This window comes from Triticum dicoccoides, chromosome 2B (assembly GCF_002162155.2).
Source record: "Triticum dicoccoides isolate Atlit2015 ecotype Zavitan chromosome 2B, WEW_v2.0, whole genome shotgun sequence".
Classification (NCBI taxonomy): Eukaryota; Viridiplantae; Streptophyta; class Magnoliopsida; order Poales; family Poaceae; genus Triticum; species Triticum dicoccoides.
Genome location: NC_041383.1, coordinates 384,210,941 through 384,223,170, shown reverse-complemented (window position 1 = coordinate 384,223,170; position 12,230 = coordinate 384,210,941).

The window sequence follows — 12,230 nt, the reverse complement described above, 5'->3', positions numbered from 1 at the left end:
TTGCCTGTGGCATTGGCCGTTGGGCAGCTAGCTATTCCATTTGAAGGCTCCGCAGAAAGAACCCGCAGGTACTATTACGACAGGTGGCTTCGAATCCAGTTTGTTAGTCGTTTGCATCTCGGTTAACAAAAATAAGCTTGAATCCCTCCATTCGTAGATCAATCAACTAAAGTTGTTAAAACAATGCCCCAGTAAAAAGGTAGTAGAAGGTCGTTCTTTCTTACTCTAAGTTGCACTCACGTGCTGCCGTTTTAGAGCTAGGTGATATTCTCTGTGTAAACCAGTATCGTATCTGTTTGATATGGACCATTCTATAAGTATAGTCATTTCAGTCTTCCTCAAAGGATCTCTGATCTATTGTGCAACCTTCCCTTCGAAACCCACCCCACATGTATACTTCTACCCCTTATCACAGCTCCAATGCCCACAGGCATCTGTCTCTAGCACAAATCTTTTACTGAAATCAGGGAGAACCAACACAGGGGCCTCAATTAAAGCTTGCTTGAGAACATCAAAGGATTGCTTTGGCTTGTCCACACAAATGGTACTCCTTGCTTTAACAAGTTCATGAGAGGTCTCCTAATTATGTATATACAGGATGAGTCACATCTTGATCGGAGCCATGCGGAGCACAAAAAGTAAAGAGAAAGGATTTGTTCACCACTTTAAGCCAAAAGATAGAAATGAAATCTATTCCCATAGAATGAGATAAGATCCCGCAAGTGAGCTATTTATACCGAAGCTTACAAGAAGCAAAGTTGAAACGGGAGCTTTCCTTAAACCATGAATCAACAAATTGAAATAGAGATATCGGTATCTTCCAATCTGCCACAAGGATCTAGTCGCCAGTATCTTTGCCTTCTTCCCAACTTATCCCAGCATTCCTTGTAAGCGTTGCTATCACTATTTCTCCCTCCGGTGGCCTTGAGGCGTCTCGATCAATCGGTGTATCCGCCACAGGACACACCTCCTTCTCTCAACCATCCGAACAAGAAGATTCTAGCACTAACCCTCCAGCAGCTTTCTTTCCGACCGAAGTACCGCTTTTCTTTGCACTACTTTCGAACCGTATCAGGAACAAGAGCTTATGCGTTGCTTTCTTTTTGCAGTATCCGCCCCCAGGGGTTATTACTTGATGAAGAGTGCTTCCCCTTTGAGCACCTTATCTTGCCATCAATATAATTAATCCATCCTGCCTGTCTAGATATTGTTGTTAATACACAGGTTGATTGTATGACTATGGCATAGTGAGTTCTGGCTCCTAGGTGACATACTGAATACAACATCGAAGCGGGTCTATCTTATTCCAATGTAACTATTCCATTGAATATTGTGATAGCATCCTTGATTTTAGCTAGCTATTCTCAGTGATATGCTTGCTCCTCTTGGATTTCATTCCATGATAAGTATGTATTGGAAGTTTGAATGCCTAAAGTATTGGTGCATTAGGGTCCTCTTAAGCCTTGTTTCCTTCTTGATCTTACCTTTCCGTTGCTATCACTCGCTCTAGCCTCTCCTGGCCAGAGCTCCCTCTATCAACAACACCCTCACGCGATTGATTCACTGGATAAGTATGGCTCATATAAGGTATCCTGATCATAGTAATTGTATCATATCTCCTTCTCCTATTGATCTTACCATCCCTCGAGTCCAAGTCTCGGGATGGCGCTTATTAAGGTCCTCGTTGGGTTGGACACAGTTTCTTTGTTCCTGTGTTTCTGTTTTGCTCTCCCCCTTTTTTTCACTTAGTTTAGTTGGAATGAAAAGAGAACTTCCTTCAGTTTTTCTTTTTTGTTATTGCCTGGTTCGGTCTCTCTGAGTGGAATAAGTGGGTCCTTCTTGTTTTTCCTGACTGATGAAGGTCGAAACTGAAGATCGAATCAAGCGGAGTCTAAATTCCTATGTTCGTACCAACTCAAATGATTGATGAATTGGATCTTGAGTATGCTCACTTCGCTACTCAGCAAGGGTGAAAGAATGACAAAGAGACTGGCATCACAGAGGATGGGAAGGACCCAATCGCCTACCTCTTTCTTGGTCCACCCCCCTGGTGGGTACTTTATAGCTCACAACACGAGATAGGAAGATATGTGACATAGAAAAATTGCTTTCATTGACAACAAGACTCTTTTCCTGATTGGGATTGGTCTGTGCAGGATCTCCTTCCCTATGAGACTCTTGCTTCCCTTTGAAAGAGGCAGACCCCTACTTCAATTGTCATCTGACGCCTCTACCCGCCCTTGGTGTTCGTAGATTGGTTTTGCCAGTTAGGGTTTGTGTGGTGGGTTTCGATGATCTCGGGTAGCTCCTCACTTGGATGAGGAGTGGGGAAATAAGATTGCGGAAGAGATCGGTGAAGAAGTGGAACTAAAGGATACTATAACCAAAGCTTAAAATGGGGGGGATGAGGCTGATGTTGAGCTGGGTGATGAAGCAACTTCACCGCAGCAAGAAGCCTAGTGAGCGGTTGACCTGGTGGAAGGTCGTTCTACCTTTCCCTGTGCCAACAAAGCAGGCATACTTGATGGACTCTTTGGGGCTCGTGAGAGACATTCGTATTACTGCGTTCTGTGATCGTAGATCGTCAGGATTCCTCATTGTATATCCGAGATCTGAAAGTGTGGCAAATGGATTTGAAGGCATGGAAAGAGGCCGCCCTCGTGCAAGACTTCTTTATTCTCCCGATTTCCCTCCTCCGGTTGGATTGACACGAAAGTCCAGTGATAACGTTGAAGTACTTTAAAGAGTCCCTTTCAGCCCCCGCTTTATCATAGGAAGAAGAAGAGTAATCTAGTTTAGGGGTAAGTGCCCTTTTGTTGCCAATATCTAGAGTCCTGTTGTGTTGATAGAGCTCGGAAAACTCCTCTTTTAGTGATGGATTCTAGTAGCCCTATGCCTGGATTGCACAAGAACTACTCCGCTTCTATATTGGAAAACACTGTGTTTGAGCTTCTGAAAAGAAATGAAGCTGTTACCTGATCCAAGCAGATAAGACGCTCACGGCCTGTCCTGAGCACTACGGAGATATTTCTTGATCCACATGAGAGTCAGCTCCCTACACCTACACCGGATTATGTCAATGAGAGCTTGCCAATAGAGATACTTCTGACTTAGAGGCACCGGAGTTGGCCAACTCAAATTGCATTGACAGTGAACCCTTGGTAGATGATTCAGAGCAAGATCAGATTCTTGATGATTTTTCCCTTTGTTTGATCGAGCGATGCCGAATCTTTATAGCGCATTTCCACCTATCCATGCTTTACGACTTGTCGGAGATGCTGATGCTGTTAAAAACCAGTGTATCCGAGAGTTCTCGGAGAACTTTCATGCAACAGACGCTGGGTTAATTGATTTCGTCAATCAGACGGATGACACTGAAGGGCAAAGAAGAGTCATATGGGATCTTATCAAGCTTCATTTCCAGGATGAGCTTGATAAGATCCCACCCGAACTACAACAAAATGAAAATCCAGAGGAGGAATGAATGGTATGGTAGCCATCATCATCATTATGTTTTTCGTTATAAATATAAAGGGCTTGCTTCATTTGAAGAGTTAGTTGGCCGGCCTACCGGCCCGCAGATGTAGAGACAGAGATAGAGGTTGCCTCTCTTCTTGAATTGCGAAATCAAAGGGACACTTGGAAATAAGGGAACGCACGGCTCTTATCTGGTTCGAATCCAGTTCGTCCCAGCCAGCCACAAAGACTACACCAAACTACACTAACTATGAGTTTATGAAAGCGCAGAAAAAACGATAACTATATATGGGAGTATGAAAGCAAGAACTACTAATTGTAAAAATGACAATCGAAAGCCCCCCCCCCCCGGTAGAAAACCAGCTATCGTTTCATATATGCGCTAGGATATATATAGTATCCTATCCCCCTCAATCTCAGGAGTCGCTTTCTCTATGCCCGACTTCTGAGCTCTTTGCTTATTATTTATCGGGTGGGATGAAGGTCGAAATGTCTAGTTTGAATTGCTTATGCTTATATAGTTTGAATCGTCTAGCTTCATACCAAGGTTGTTCTACAAAAGAACCAAGTAAGAAAGTAAGCCCGTTCAATTGAAATAGCTTCCTCGCTTCGCAGTTCGATACCCACTGAAACTATGGATACGATAGACTCGGGAGGGGTAAAGGGTTACTTTATTGGGCTGCTAAGTCTTTCTTGTTGATTCCGGAAATAAAGAGGACCTTCTTAATCCTTCGTGCTCCACACCCGCCTCACTGGACCTATCCATTCGAGCTCTCTCCTCTAATCCCAACTCGACACGGCTGGACGACGACGCCTGTTCACTTATAGCGAAATCACATGTTAAGCCCGATGAATTCATCCATCTACAATTTATGGATTTGTCGGTTTGACAAGGCAGAACCAGGGCCCTTCCATTAAGGTTATATTATAGTTTCGATAGGAGAGATGCAGACCAGATAGGAATGCAAGAATACTCTGTAATTTTTTTATTGATCGGTTTAGTCTGTGGAAGAGAAGTCTCGATCTAGAGGATTGCCCCCCCCCAGACTGACCTAGTTGTCCTTGACTTGCTTCGGAAAGAAAAGACCTAGTACTTGTTTACCTTGACCATGGTTACTTTCCCGCCGCCTTTCCTTCTATACTTTTCCTATGTGCTATCCCAGGCATCCCTTGTCAAGCTACCTATCCCTACGAAAAAGCAAGCCTACTTACTACGTGTTTTCCTCTATTGGCAAATACGCATATTCTGACCTACTCACGTGCATATCTTGCATAAAGCTTTCCCCTAAAAAACAAACTAGCCCGTATCTTCCTAGTCCTTGTTGCCATCCCTACTCGACTTTACTCGACTATTTAGAAAAAGCTACTACTTGAATGCATACTTTAACTATTACTTAAAGAAAAAACAAAAACTATTTCTGAGTTTATGCCCCACCAACAGAGCAAAAGAACGCTCAAATGAGGAACTAGAATATGAAAGTGCAAAATATCCTACCGAACAAAGAAAGCACTATATCTCATTTTTAAAATATGGTAAAAATTCTTCAACCTAACTCAACACAACTATATTTCGACTGTATATGTATGTTTGTAACGTGCCACAAAACCATCTTAAGATTAGACAGTTATCAATCAACAAACGCATTGACCACATGCAAAAAATCAAGATGGATCTCCTTCCTATTATTCGGTGCTTTCCTTTTATAAGTCACTGCTATTCTTCCTTGACCCTTGTTACCTTTGCTAGATTTTGCATTCCCCTCATTACTATTCGGCTCAGTATTATCTTCACCCTTGGAATTGCTTCCACCAGAAGTAGACGACAAGTACTGTAGATGTCAGAATTTTGTATATAGCAAATTCAGGTAGTAAGTAATGGAACTGTAGCATGCAAAGGGACTCTACCATGGAAATTGAGAAGAAATCTCCATCAAGTTTTTCCATTTTATGCCATATGAATAAGAGATTCCTTTTAGTTAGAAAGCTCACGTAGAAGTTTGCTATCAAAGACCTAGGTATTCTTTTCATCCGCAGTTTCCCACTTCTCTGTCTCTGGGTGAATGCCTCTACCAGAGGTTATGCGCCAGCTTGGGAAAGCCTTAAGTTATATCTTAATCTGTCTTGCAAGGTAGATTGGATCATGTCCGCGATAGAAGTTGTGGAGGAATGAAACAACGATTTCGGTATAGGAAGAGAAAGGGATTGTTCTTTCGACCATGGCGAGATAGGATAGACTTGGGATTCTTTCTTGTCCCATGATTGCAAACACTCTGGGGCTGAATTAATTAATGAAACTAATAGGAAGGATTGGGATGATGAACTGGTGAGATTCTTTCTTTCGCTAACTGACCAAGGTAATTAATTCCTAACATTGGCCAGGTGAGTAAGCAAGGAGACGACGTTCTCATTAAAAAATGAAATATGCCAAGCCGAATTCAAAAACAACTCCTTAAACTCCGTCGTTTACCGACATCCTCTCGGCTATCATACGTCCTCCGCTTATCTCTCTTAGGCATAGGCATCTCAACACATTCCTCCTTCCGAGTTGCTTGTCCGAACTTGGCTCTTTAGTAAAACGAAGGAGCTGCTAAGCTATTATTAGGTATCAATTTAGGATCCTTTTGTCATTTCCAACTACATTATTGTGAGCATTCGGAACTCGTTCCTACGCGGTCATCAAATTGGCTGGCTTTGGACCCTCGATCACAGCAATGAACTCAGCGTCCCACTTAACTTACTTTTGGTACTTTTGAATCTTGTCCCATCCCATAGCTTCACAAGTGAATCTACCTATGGATCCATAAAGTTGATCATTACTTCTCAAATTCTTATTTCATGTGTCCGCCATAGCGCTTATCTATCTCCTGGCCTGATTCATCTTTGGAATGTAACCGGACATATTACAAGGCGAAAAACAGTAATTTCATCGATTCCGGATTGCCCACTGTCCCCCTTTCCCTCTTTCCTTTCACTTTCCTCGCATAACGAAAGCATGATTTACCCGAGCCGAGTATCTTGTTAGAGTAGTAGATTCCGCGCTCGAGATGATGTGTGTGACCGGGCAGGAGATTCTTTTAATCCAAAGCCGTTGCGCAGGTTTGTGTGTGACAACTATGTCGATCAGTTTCTAAAGACGCCTAGAAACTATGTCTATAGATTCCGGGAGAGAGTACAAGTGGTGCCATCGGAGGAAGCTGATAACCTCAGAACAAGAATGGACAGCATTTCGCTCTGCTGTCTGGTTATAGCAATGACGGCTAACACTTTATTCCCATGTGATAATTATTTATAGATCTTTCGTATAATGTTAGACTAAAATATATTGGAATATTCCGGCTTGACTAAATAATATTAATATATTATTGTAGTATTAGTTTATATTCATTGTTTAATAATATTATGGCATCCTTACTTCTATCAGGTAAAGTTCAACATTTATTATTCAGGCTCTTGTGAGGTTAGGATTAATATTATTTGATAATATAGTTCTCATGCGCAGTCAACTTACTAACTCACGCCCTAATTCATTTTATTTCTATAGAGGTTATGATCAAATTTAAAGATAATAAAGATCTGAGTATAATTCCGACAGATATATTATGATTTATGGTTGTTAATGGTAGACGAAAATGGAAAAAAGATATTACATCTAACTTGATTAATTGGAAGGTTTAGTTTGCATCTACCATTACCATTACTATCGAGATGCCTACAGTATATCCTTTCCAAAAATATAGAGAATTATGTAAATTTCTCCTTCGAAAGCATTTACTGGGGACAATGAAGCCCTTCTTCTCCTATTCTATACTAAATAAACAATCTAATTCTAGGAAGAGTTTCGAATACTGAAACTTAAAGGAATGGCGGTTAGAACAAAGCAAGGGATGACACTTTCAATGCGCGAAATCCGTTTTGAGTTAGAGTGCGAAACTTCTTGCTGCAGCCGTCTTATTCACTGCTTGCTACTTTCTAAAATGGAAGATAAGATGAATGAATGAATAGATTGCATTTTTTCTAGTTCAATCTATAGTCTAGATTCCATTCCCTCGATCCACTCTCATTTAAATGATGGGATTGGGCCATACCAACCTTCACTTAGTCTTAATAAAATATTGCTTCATATCTTCAAGGATTGGGAGGAGGTGGCGTAAAAAGGAAGGAAAAAGGAATTCTAAATCTATCCCTTCCCACAGAATCATCGGGCTTGACTTTCCTTACTTTCCCAACCCCGCTACTGTAAAAAGAACTCTTTTGTTTTGAGACTAGCTAGTCACTATGGTTTGCGGGAAAACTCTTCTCTCTCTGGTCTCACTTCGAGTCCTTCTAGAAGTAAATAAAGTAAATGCTTATTCAACTACGGCACTGTCGGACAACCGACCAGATTCAAGCCCTAGCCCCTCAACTCGGACGGACTTGTGGAAATTCTCGAAAACAAGTATTGCTCAACTCACCTATCTATAACATAGAAATGTTGCATCCAACCCTGGAACGAGAGGTAAAGAATAGGCTACCATACGAGATGAGACGACTTCATTCTTGGCTTCCATCCCTACGCTTAAGAAAGATAAGGGATTGGATTTCATACCTTTTATTTAGAGCTCCGTCATTCCGACTGGAAAATGTAACCTTCCACCATACGTAAACCAAACCTCTTTGCTTTCTGGCTTTTCCTTCCAATAAACATCAGGGTGCGAATCTGAGTAGTTCCTTGCTCAAGACCACGAAGCAAGAGCGAAGCAGAACCGATTTTCAATTCATCGAAACTCTTGAAAAGTTCCTTTGCTTTTACAGCGAAAGCACCTGCCAACAAATTGGAACCATAATCCCCTCCATCTGCTTCGCACCATGCTTGATTTCATGTTGAGCCGACTCCAGTCCGACGTCAATCCCCGGGCGCTGAAGGAGCTCCTGAATAGACTCCAAAACGGTCGGGCCCAATCTCAAACTTCTAGGGCGGCAAGGAGATTCCTCGACGAGGACTAGTGAGGCTATAGTACTTACTATGCATAGGACTACAAAGGTGAAAAGACAGGATGTATTCCGATGAAATGCCTTGGATGTGATGTGATCGGCAAGAGAAAGATGGAATTTGGTATAAGGAAGGAAATAAAACGCGTTGTTTGAGAAGGAAAAAGGGTAACCTGGTTTCCCACCTTTGGAATAGGGCCTTCTTGTAGCCAGGGTCTCCTTTGGTTGTATGCTTGCTACGAGGTCGCTCATAGGGTAGGGCCTGCCTCATGCCTATATTACTATACCTAACAATCTAAGTAAGCCCCCCCCCCCCCGAGGGCCTCCTCACTCTGATTCACCTCCCGGGTGGTATGAAAAACTATTCAGTTTCTTTACCTTCAATAGAGGAATGCATAGAGCTAACTCCTTATCTCTTGGGCTTCTGGAAAGGTTGATGCATTAGTCTGCTGTCTTTCCTTCGGCTTTAGAGGGATGAGTAGTTCTTTTCCTGGAAAAGTACCAACCAATTTTTGAATTTAGCATTGTGCGCTTTATCAATTGGTCTTTTCCCTCATACTTCGAGGGTCTTCCCCTCGAGCTGAGCTATTGAGAATAAATAAGTTGATTCAATCCTTTTGGATTGATCCACTTAACCACTGGTTTTTGGTTCCAGTGGCAAATGAACAGTTTCCCATACCATTTGTGTTTTACCACCCGGTATGGAGCCATCTTACGTTTCGTCGGCTGCTCTTTGCCTGAGTGTGTGGGACCCACTCATAAGGTTTGTTGCACCCGGCTAAGCTCCCTCCCGGTAGGGCTAGAGCGACAGCAAAGAAATGGTCTTCTTAGGTTTGGCAATTTTACTACCTCCTATCGTAGAGCCGTCCATCTACTTACTGCCTGCGACCGCCTTCTTGTCGCCCGCCTTTTTCTCTCCCCTCTTAGTGAACCCACTTTCTTTAGTAAAGCGGTTTTGCATCCGTTCACTTCTTGACTTTCCATGGGTTTCTTAGAGAGCGGGTGGTTCTCGGTTCCCCACATTTTTCTACCCCTTATGTTCTGAGACGTGACTTTTCGTCATCCCTCCTTTAAATAAGATCCCTCACTTATAGCTCGACGGGCCCGCACGTGGACGGGGCATTCAAATTCTTTTTATAGTGGGATCGTAACATCCTCTTAGTTTTTTTGAAATTGGACAAACACGTGTTCCTCAACCCTAGGTAGGGCGTGACTAGGACATACCTAGCCACTCGAGCCAGACTATTGTCTACCTGAATAGCTTTTCGTTTGCCATTAACTGATCACCAATGTTGCGTAACAGTCACTCAAATACAGTTTTAGAGGAGCACCGTCCTTTCTTATCTTGTGACCTTGAATTGATTAGGTGATCAATCTTTGGATTCAGGGTTCAGTAGCACCTCGAGCTGAATCTATATCGGTCGTTATGGGTAATCGTTTGCAGCCTTAGGGCTTTTGGTACTTGGAATACACCATGTATAAGAAAACCTTATTCAAGGGGGAGGGTGTGAGTAGGTGGTTGGATTACTGTGAAGGTCTCTGCGAGCTTGAGGGCAGTGAAGACTATTGTCTCCACCACTAAAAACGGGTAATACTCGCTCAAAGTGATGAAATCTGTCGAGGAAACATAAGAGGTTTCCTGTGTAGTGATCTCTGTTCATGCGTATCGTGATCACAGGCATAGGCTGTGGTTGGTTCATCGAAAAAGATGAGCCGCAGTCAGGACAATCGTACTGGTTGCCGTCCTTGAAGGGACCGATAGCTATACCGGAACCCCAACAGGTTGGATGTGAGCAAGAGAATGGGAAATGAGACTAACTGTGTTGACTAGTCCACTGCCGATCAAATCAACTGATCAGTTAGGAACTCTCCCATTCCATTTACATATCACTTTAAGTTTTTGTCAAAGCTTTCCATACCTGTTCCGGGCAGCAAGAGGTTAGCAGATGGGGCCCCTACTCTGTGAGGGAGAAATCGCGCACACGCAAGGGAGGAAATCGCCCGCGCGCGCACGTGCATATATAGTACTGCTCCATTATATAGTTTAGTACTGCTCAATCCAGTCATGAGATTGGAGCATAAATCTAATTAGATTTTTGCATCTACTCCAAAAGGAAGTGGAATAAGACCAGCATTATGAACTATTGTTCACTGCAAACCGTATGTGTACTACTCACTTCCAATACAAGTAGAAGTAGACTTACTTGATTTGATCACATGAGGGATCAAAGAGAAAAGGCTATTGCACTCCAAAAAGGAGGCCTATTTGGCCGATTTAGGAGACCAGACGTATGATCCTCCACACGCCTACTCCAAGTCCGTGTTTTGAGCGCATTTGACTATGAAATCAGGCCTCTGCGCCTGGGTCATCTTCACCCAAACATGCATACCATGGAAAAGCCATCTTGATATTAAGGGGAATTCCTCCTAACATCGGAAACTTTCTGTTGACCCTAGCTTTGCACCAAGGCACTTTTCCTATCTTTTCGCGTTAAGGCGGAGCAGTCAGGTAACGAACTGGAACTGGAAACCGACTAACGTTACTTTTCCTTTGCTACTAAAAAGACAAAACAAGGGAAGGACAAAAGGTTTCCCCTGAACCCCCTTCCCGAAGGAGTAGAAGGGAAAAGACTAGACCTATTCAATAGATCAAGTCTAGCTTTCCCTACTATGTCAAAGGAAAGGGACAGAACAGAAAGCTATCGATGCAGCTGATCGGTCTCCTCAATCGTTCCCTCGATCGGTCACTCCTCGTCAACCTTGTTAAAGGAATTTCAACTAAACAACAGCACTAAAGGAAAGGCTCTCTCCGTTATAAACTATTGTACTCCCTAACCTACCTTCCGGTTGATCTGTACTCTTCACTACGGTTTCAAGTACTCACTCCATCGAGCTAGTCACGCCTCTCAGATTCACTCCTCGAGGCTAGGAACATTCATGCGGCACCGGGTCGATACGGACTAAAGTCCATGTCTCCCACAAAGGATTGTTCATGGAACTACTATCGAAATTATTCGGACCATATTTCCATGTGTCATTCTTTTGTTCATTGCTATACCATCATTTGGTCTTGCGTTGACAGTACAAATAATGGCATTTGTTGTCTTATTCGTAGTTCAAGGAATAGCCTTTCATCTTGGGAATGAGAATGTCGCGGATCTCAATGTTCTCGTCATCACCAATGCTCCTAACGAGGGTGACTTTCCCATAGACCAACCTCCCGTTGGCGGACTACCAGACCTCCAGCAGGAAATGGCGCACGCCGCCCATCCCGAAGACATAATTGCGGAGTTGACTTCCAAGGTTGAAAGAATATTTCACGAAGTAGGCACTCCTCTTCCTTTAGAGGAAGGTGAATCTGCGTGATCGTTCACTGAAAATCATGTATTGTGGAATAGTGAGGGAGGAGATACTCTTCAACAAATCTTCTCCGATTATACGGAAGCCAGGGACGCAAGCGAATTCGTCGCAATAGCCACCAATCTGGCAAAACGGTTTCGCCGCGCCGAGCTCGGTGAACCGGATTCTCCCGACCCCGATGCGCCTTTGGAAGAGCAGGAGGCTCATTCCACGGGATCCCCTGAAAGCACAAAAGCAAATGATGGGCCGAACGAGGCAGGCCTGCCTTCTTCGCGGAAGCGTAAAAGGTGGGATGATGATTCGGGGGTCCGAAGATGATGATTCAGGGGGCTCCGGGGAATCTCCAGATCCAGTGGAAATCGTTTATGAAGGGGATGCACAAGGGTACATCTAGGAGGGGAATGAGGTTGGCCGCCAATTTCGCC